Here is an 8,412-nt window from a genome sequence, read left to right as displayed (position 1 = left end):
TTTATTTCTCGATGACCTACTTTTCTGCAGTAGCTTTAGTGGAATGGTTTAAGCTTGGTCTGATTTTTGGGAGTCCCTTACTCTGTACCAGTGACTCAGCTGGGATAGAGCCAAGATGTTTACATGATTTGAGAGGAGGGGGGGACTGCATCGGCCTCAGCTTTTATTGCTTTTACAGAGAGCTTACAAATTGTAGGCACTCGGAATAAGTGGCATCATTAGTGAGCGTAAAATGCCCTAAGGGTATCGAAGTGATTTAGGACTCTGAGATTCAGTTAAGAGAAAATAAGATAGGGTCTCAGGTGTCTACAGGAACAGGAGCCAGTGGCAGTAGCACTGAAATGTGACCTTGGATAAATCACTTGACCTTAATGCCTCACCTTTAAAATAAGGTTAATATATACATCTTACTTTTATCGAAATGCAGTTATCTGGGCACTGTTGGCCAAGCAGATGGAAATTTTTTCACTTTAAGAATTCTTTGAGGTAATGTTTTGCAAAAGGTTACTTAACATAGGCAGCTGTACAGCTAAGATTCTGTATAAATTGCATGTGTCGTAGAAGACATCAACTCCTAATTGAAGGAGTCATTGGCACAATAATTATTTTGTCTAAAAAGAAAAAGATGGACTTGGTTCTTTGTCTTTTAAAACTAAAATTAAAATTGCATATACAATTTTAAAAAATTATTTATTTTAACTTTTATTTATTTATTTATTTATTATTTTTACATTTTACCAGAGAGAGAGAGTTAGACATAGAGAGCGGGAGAAAGTGAGAAAGCATGCTGCCAGGTCTAGGACTCAACCTGCCCTCAGCCACATGGGAGTCCAGCACCTTAACCACCACGTCACCTGCAGGCCCCAGCATATATAATTTAATCAGTATTTTGTAGCCTAGGTCAAATGACCATGCTTATATTCGTATTCTCATAAAATATGAATCCTTCATGAATCAACAGAGCAAAATTCAAGTAATCACCTGAGTTCTTCCTATGTAATCAACTGTGTTTTCCACCACTGAGTTTAGAATCTTAGCTGTAGCCCTTGCCCTACATTTACACGAATTTACATTTTAGGCCCATTTCCGGAGCCCATTTCCGGAAGCGCACGCTACAGCTTGTCGCTGGTGTGATGACTTCAAGGGTACTTCATGGAGCTGGAACGCTGGTGGCGCAGGCCCTGAGGGCCCACCGCCCCAGTGGAGCGGCCGCAGTGCACTCCATGGCATCTGGAGTTGGTGTTCCTACTGATGACAAGCAGGCAACTGGACTGGGGAGGGAGGTCGTGATGGCTGCATGGAAGGCACTGGACCCATACAATTTACTACTCCCAAAGGCAGCTTCAGGTACCAAGGAAGATCCTAATTTATTAGTTCCTTCCGTCACCAACAAGCAAACAGTGGGCTGCATCTGTGAAAACACAATAGTGTTGTCATCTGGTTCTGGCTGAATAAAGGCAAGACTCAGTGATGCCCTATCTGTGGAACCCATTACAAGCTGGTGTCCCACCAGTTGGCCCACTGAGCCCCTCAACATGTATTTTAAAGTTTCTTTCTAATAAAGACTAGCCATCGCAATGGCTCTTCCTCCTGGGAAAAAGAAAAAGAAAAAGAAAAAGAATTTACATTTTTAGTGCTCTTTAGTAGAATTTTATATAATTAAAGAAATGCACTATTTTGGTGCTGGTAAATAGAGTTGACACTAGTCACTTGAGCACGTTAAATGTGGCCAGTGAAATTGAAAAATTAAAATTAAAATTAAAATTTCATTTTATTTTATTTTTAAGATTTTTTTGCCATAGGGTGAATGCACTCATCAGAGAGAAAACAGAGAAGGGGAAGGTAAGAAATCACTCCTCAGGAGTGATGGCCATACCACAATCCCTTCTCCATTCTCCTCTAAAGATTTTAGGCACGGATGTGTGCACATGCTCTGGGCGTGTTTTTAGGCCATCGGGTCCAGAACTCCAACATGGAGTAGACCATGTGGGATCCATGCCTTAACCACCACACCACCTGCTGACCCTTACTTCATTTTATTTTTCTTTTATTATTTAATTATTAAGAGATTTTTGTTATAGGGATCACGTGCTCACCAGAGAGGTAGAAAGTGAAAAATCACCCCCTCCCGGTGGGGGTAGCCACATCAAAATCCCTCCTCCTCTATTCTCCTCTCAGTATTTTGTGCATGCACTCACATACCCCTTGTGTGAGTTTCAAGCCACTGGGTTTAAGACTCAAACCGCAATCAGCCACATGGAAGTCCAGTGCCTTAACCACTATGCCACCTTACTTCATTTTAAACAACTACCTGAGGCTAGTGACTACCTTATTGGATGGTTATTTTTAACCAAGGACAAACAGTGTCCGTACAACTATTAGTGACTACCCATAAAGAAGTATACAGAGCAATGCTGTTTGGGATGGAGGGGAATTTGAATTGAGCGCTGTAGGCTAGGCTAAGACAGAGGTAAGAATGAGAAGGGAGATGTTATGGGCTGAGGGGATATTACAACAGTGACTTAGAGGAAAGGAGAGCCTGCTGCTGTTACTGAACAGTTAGGAGAGCACCATACTGGGAGCCGAAGGCTCCTGCTAGATAGAGGGCAAGAGGAAGGAAGGCTGGAGTGGGTGTGTGGGGAGGGTTTGTTATTATGTAGCAGGCACTTCACATGTATAATTCAGTTTAATCCTCACAACCAGCTGATGAAGTAGTTACTCCTGTTATCTTTGTTTTATCATATTTTCTGGAATCAGACCTGGAGAAGTTAATTAATTTCCCCAAGATCACGTAGCTAGAAAGTAGTGAGCCAAGCTTTAGAACTCAATTTGGCCTTCTTCCAGATGCCATGCTCCTTAACCACCTCACTCCACCAGTGGAATTATCCAACTTCAGTCTTTATTAGCTTATTACCATGGGCATCTATAAGTTGAAGACAGAAAAAAAGAAAAAATCATGTGCTAGGATTACATAAGATATTGCATGTAGAATGCCTAGCAGTGCGTGGCCCATAATAAGTGCTTAACAAATCTTCGCTTAATTGTACTATTATGTCAGAAATAGACTAAAAAGCAGCAAAGAAATTAGAACTTGCTTGAGTAGGCATTAGGCAACCATTGCAGCTTTTTAAACTGTGGATTGACATGTTGAATCTGTTATAATGGATAGAGAACAGAAGGAAAGAAGGGAAGGAGTGGTTAGAGACTGGAATTGAGGAGGTCTCTAAGAGGCAGTTGTAATCTTAACTAGGTCTAGAGGTTTGCATTCAACAGATAAAAGGAATGCAACTTTATTTTCCCCTAGAACATATTGATTAGAAATCATTTAAAATTTTGAGAAAAGGATAAAGGAGAAAATTTAAATCATCCATAGTATCATATCTAAAAGATAGTCACTATCAGTAATTTGGTATTTTTTTTCCCAGGTCTATATGTTTGTATCTGTGTGTGCCAATTTATTTAAGTTTACTGTATTGGGGCTAGACAGTGGCACAGTGGTAAAATGTGACATTCTACAAGGTTGACCCATGTGGGAAGGTTCTGGGTTTGCATCCAGATACCTCCCTGAACATGCTGGGCACATGTGTGTCCGTGCTCTGAGGCTGGCTGAACCTGGGGGTGGATCGTGGTATGATGACCCTTTCGAGGGCACTGCCTTTGTCTCTCTTTTTTTTTTTTTTCTCTCTTGCTTATGGAAAAAAATCACTTTAAAAAAGAAAAGCTTACTGTATTTATCTACACTAAAATTCATACTTTAGGGGTATTATTCTGTGAGTTTTGACAAACACACATACACACACAGTCATGTATTCTCAACCACAATCAAGTTTTAGTATCTTCAAAAAATTTCTCTGCTGATCTTATAGTCAACCCCTCCTCTTATTTCTATTCTTAGCCCCTGGTGACCATTGAAATGTTTTCTATTCCAATAAACTTACCTTTTCTGGGATGTCATATAAATGGAAGCATATAGAATATAGTCTTTTTTTCCTTTTTCTTTTTTTGGAGAGGTTTTTGCTATAGGGCGCATGCGCTCGCCAGAAAGACAGAGAGAGACAGAGAGAAAGAAAGCGAGAAATCACCCCCCAGGGTGGATGGCCACACCACTATCCTCCTCCTCCATTCTCCTCTTGGGATCTTGGGCACACACGCACATGCACCCTGCATGAGTTTAAGCCGCTGGGTCTCAAACCGCAGTCGACTACATAGGAGTCCAGCGACATAGCCATTACGCTAACTGCTGGTCCCAGGATGTAGTCTTTGAGTCTGACTTCTTTCATTTAACATAAGGCATTAGAGACTTAATATGTTAGTTCATTTCTTTTTATTGCCCAGTAGTATTTCATCGTGTGGATGTTCTACAATTTCCATTCACCAGTTGAAAGACATTTCAGTTTTCTCCAGTTTTTAGAAACTATGAATAAATCCACTATAACAATCAAAGAAAGGTTTTCTGTGGAAATAATTTTTCATTTCTCTTGGGTAAATACCTAGGAATGGAATGCAGAATTACTTATATGTTAAATACATGTTTAAGTTTGTAAGAAAAGGTCATACTGTTTTCCTGTGTGGCTGTACCGCCAAGTGGAGGGCCTTATTATTCCACACTTTGACTAGCACTTGGTTGTGTTCTTTTTTTAAGCCATTCTAATAGTTGTTGTTGTTGTTTTCAATTGCCAGAAGGTACGTACACTCACTAGTGAGTGATACAGAGAAAGATAGCACCACGCAGCGGGGTGAGGTCATACAACATCCTTTTTCCTCCATTTCTATATCCCCTTGGGATTTGGGGCACACACGAACACACACACACACACACACACACACACACACACACACACATCTGGTGAGTTTTTCAAGCCACCAGGGCCAGATTCAGACTGCAGCTGGCCTTGTGGATATGGTTCCCCAAGCATGGCAGTTGACTGCTTCACTACAAGGTCAGCCCTCTGATAGATATGTATTTGTATATAATGGTAGTTTTAGTTTGCATATCCCTAGTAACTAATATTGGTAAGCATCTTTAGATGTTTTCACTTATCTTCAAATAGAGGACATTTTATTTCTTCTTTTCCATTTCTATGCATTTGTTTCTTTTTATTACTTCATGGTATTGGCTAGGACATTTGTGTTACAAGCGGACACCCTTACCTTGTTTCTGTTTGTTGGAGGAAAACATTCATTCTTTGACCTTTCAATGTAATGTTAACTAAAGGGTTTTTGTGGTAGATGCCTTTCATTAAGTTAAGCAATTTTTCCTTTATTTTCTAGTTTGCTAAGAGAAGCATAAATGGATTTTTTTTTCAAATGTTTTTGTGTGAATATTGAGTTGATCATATGAATTTTCTTTAGTCTTTTGGTAAGGTGAATTATATCAACTGATTTTACATTAAACTAGTCTTGCATTCCCAGGGTAAATCCTATTTAGCCATGATATTGTATCCTTTCTACATGTTACTGTGTTTGATTTGTTTATGTGTATGTGTATTATTTTTAAACAAAACCAAGGTGGTACTATTAGGTTGTCGGAAAAGTCATGACATATTTTTCTATGTAAAAATATGTCATGACTTTCCTGAAGACCCAATATATATTCTAATTTGTAATCTCTCTTCAAAAGCTCATATATTCTTGAATATAGAAGAAATATATGTTGGTAAGAAAAGTTCTTTGTGATTACTTCAAGGGATGTTTAAAATTTTTCCTATGTTTTCTTTTGGTAGGGGAATAGACATACATATTTTGTTTCAGGTTCATTCAATTCAAAAACTGAAATAAGAAATTTCTAGCCCACACATACCAACTCTTCTAATTAGCTGATAAAAGATTTGTTTACATCCTTGACAAAATGTAAAGAAAAAACTGCTCTAAGTTTTAAAGATCATTATAAATTTATTTTATTTTATTTTACTTATTTTTATTTTAGTTTTTGCTACAGGGAACATGCATTCTCAGGGAGAATGAGAAATCACCCTCGAGGGGGATGGCCACCTCACAATCCCTTCTCCATTCTCCTCTCAGGAACCGGGGCACAGGGCACGCGTGCCTGGTGTGTTTTTCAAACCACCAGTCAAGGATCTGAGTTGCACTGTCAGCCATATGGGATTCAGCTGCCTTAAGCACTACTGGCTAGCCCTAAAAATTGTTAAAAATTTTAAGAGGAAAGGGATGAGATAGGTCTCTGCAACCCAGGCATTCATCAGATATGTGGGGAGTACCAATTTCTGTTTTAGGATGGTGACTTTAAGTAAGAACCTTAAATATATATTAGAGAGCTCTGGTATTTGTAAAGGAGGTTTTCTTTCTTTCATTTAAAAATACATGTGTAGGCCCAGCTGCAGTGGTACAAGTGAGTGGGTACCGCTGCACAGTGGCTGAGGCTGTATGGGAGTCCCAGATTTGGTCCTTGGCCCAACTTACACAGGCCCGGCACAGTGGTGAGCTTGTGGTCTTAGCAGACTGGGGAGGCTGGGCAGGAGAATCGCAACACAGTCAAAAATACGTAGCTATTGTGAGACCAGAAGATAGCGTAATGGTTTATTCCACTGTGGTTCGAGTGGAATAAGACCAGTGGCTTAAAACTCATACCAGGCGCATGTGTCTGTGTGCCCAAGATCCTGAGAGGAGAATGGAAGAGAAGGGATTGTGGCGTGGCCATCCCCCCCCCCGGGGGGGGGTGATTTCTCGTTTCTCACTTTCTGTCTCTCTGTCTTTCTCCTTCTCTCTAGTGAGCACATGTGCCCTATGGCATTAAAAAACAAACTAACAAAAAAACCCTAGTTCTTGCTCTCTCTCTCTCCCTCACTCTTACCTGCCCTCTTGCATTATCTTTCTCCCTCACATTTTTTTAAATTTATTTATTTACATTCATTCACTGTATATCATGACAATATACAAAATGAGATTTTCCATCTAGAGTACACTGTATATTGGCTCAATCAAGCACATCAGCATACATATTATCGTCAACAAATAATTTTCCATTTCTTGTTTCCTGTATGTTTTGCTTTTTTTTCCTTGATTCCCTATCTCTTACCCTTACCCTCTGCCATCTCCCACTCTCCTCCCACACTGTCTCTGATCTATGTTTGCTTTCTATACTGTTTTTGCCCACATTTTATTGAGTCACTAAAGATCTTAATTAATCTAAATGTTTTCATAGCAAGCACAGCTGATATATACATTTCTATGAACACAAGTCCAACTTTAGGCATAAGCCTCAATGAGTAGAATAATTGTTCCTCTCCACAGAAGTCTTTAGTAAAAGGCGAAAGATTTATACGATCTGAAGAGAAACCAGAGTATTCCATGAATTGTAATTTTTCACAATTCTTCTCAATTTCTAATTTTATTTCACTGGTTTTGGAAAGTGAGAAATCCCCCCCAGGGGCATGGCCACCCACGGTCCCTTCTCCATTCCTCTCTCAGAGGATTAGCATGAACAGGACCGCTCTCATCAGTGTGACCTGAGCAGGAGCAGGACTTGTAGGAAGGGATTGCTTTGCCAATTCTGGTGGGACCATTCAAGCACAGAACTTGAAACTGCCTTGTCTACTCTTCCTCACCTTTGATTCGGAGTTCATAGCAGTGCCCTCAGGATAGGTTTCCTCCCAGCTGCACCTGGTACTAATTAGTTCATGTCTTACTAATCCCCAGGACCTGACGATTTGTCCTGAGACTAAAATTCACAACTTCTTCACAGATGCACAGTCCCTTTGCGTAAGTTGTCAGTGCCCTGCAGGTGACAGGGTAATTGCAGCTCTGGGGAGAGATGAACTCAGAACATCTCAAGACTTATAACATCTCAAGACTTTGGTTCCAGATGCTCTGTGTTTCCTGATAGCCCTAGACAGTCCTGCTGCCAGTTCTAGCAACAGAGGTCAACCCCACAAAGTGTTTCATTATGGCTTCAACTCCAGTCAGGTATGGGTGACAATGTCTAAGAGGGGGACACTTAGAGGGCAGGGGAGGAGCTGAATAGGACAGAAGTTTTCCCTTGGGCCTCAGGACGGCTTCACTAATCCTTGGACTTTGGGAGAGCGTGATGACGGAGACCCCACAGCATGCAGGGAGTGGTCCTGTGTACTGGGCACGAGAGGGGGTGGGCATTGCTGAGGCTAGGCCAGCCTGAGAATCCAGGGGGCTGTGCTTTCACTTGCTTTTTCCCCTTGAGTTGGGAGTTGTCCATTGGCCTAGCCTTCTGAGAACTGGACTCAGAAAACTTGATACACTGGATATCTAGAGTTCAAGGTAAATGCACAGACTCTTGTGTCCTTGTTCTCTGCACACACAGGTGCGCACAGACATTCAGATAATCAAAATGGTGAACGTATTGCTGTCCTGACACATTTCCTGTGCTCTTGGTAAGCCTCCCCTTCCACCTTTCCCCTCCTAGCCACTAGGCAATTGTTA

At 40.8% G+C, this 8,412-nt stretch overlaps 2 pseudogenes; one reads left to right on the top strand and one right to left on the bottom strand.

The window, feature by feature from the left end:
• Positions 1 to 1,133: 1,133 nt before the first annotated feature.
• Positions 1,134 to 1,525, top strand: LOC102502966 (cytochrome c oxidase subunit 5B, mitochondrial pseudogene; annotated as a pseudogene).
• Positions 1,526 to 7,178: 5,653 nt separating this feature from the next.
• Positions 7,179 to 7,305, bottom strand: LOC114008505 (uncharacterized; annotated as a pseudogene).
• Positions 7,306 to 8,412: the final 1,107 nt, after the last annotated feature.

The sequence above is a fragment of the Tupaia chinensis genome, unplaced genomic scaffold (genome assembly GCF_000334495.1).
Source record: "Tupaia chinensis unplaced genomic scaffold, TupChi_1.0 Scaffold000350_1, whole genome shotgun sequence".
NCBI lineage: Eukaryota > Metazoa > Chordata > Mammalia > Scandentia > Tupaiidae > Tupaia > Tupaia belangeri.
This window is presented reverse-complemented; position numbering and strand designations above follow the sequence as displayed.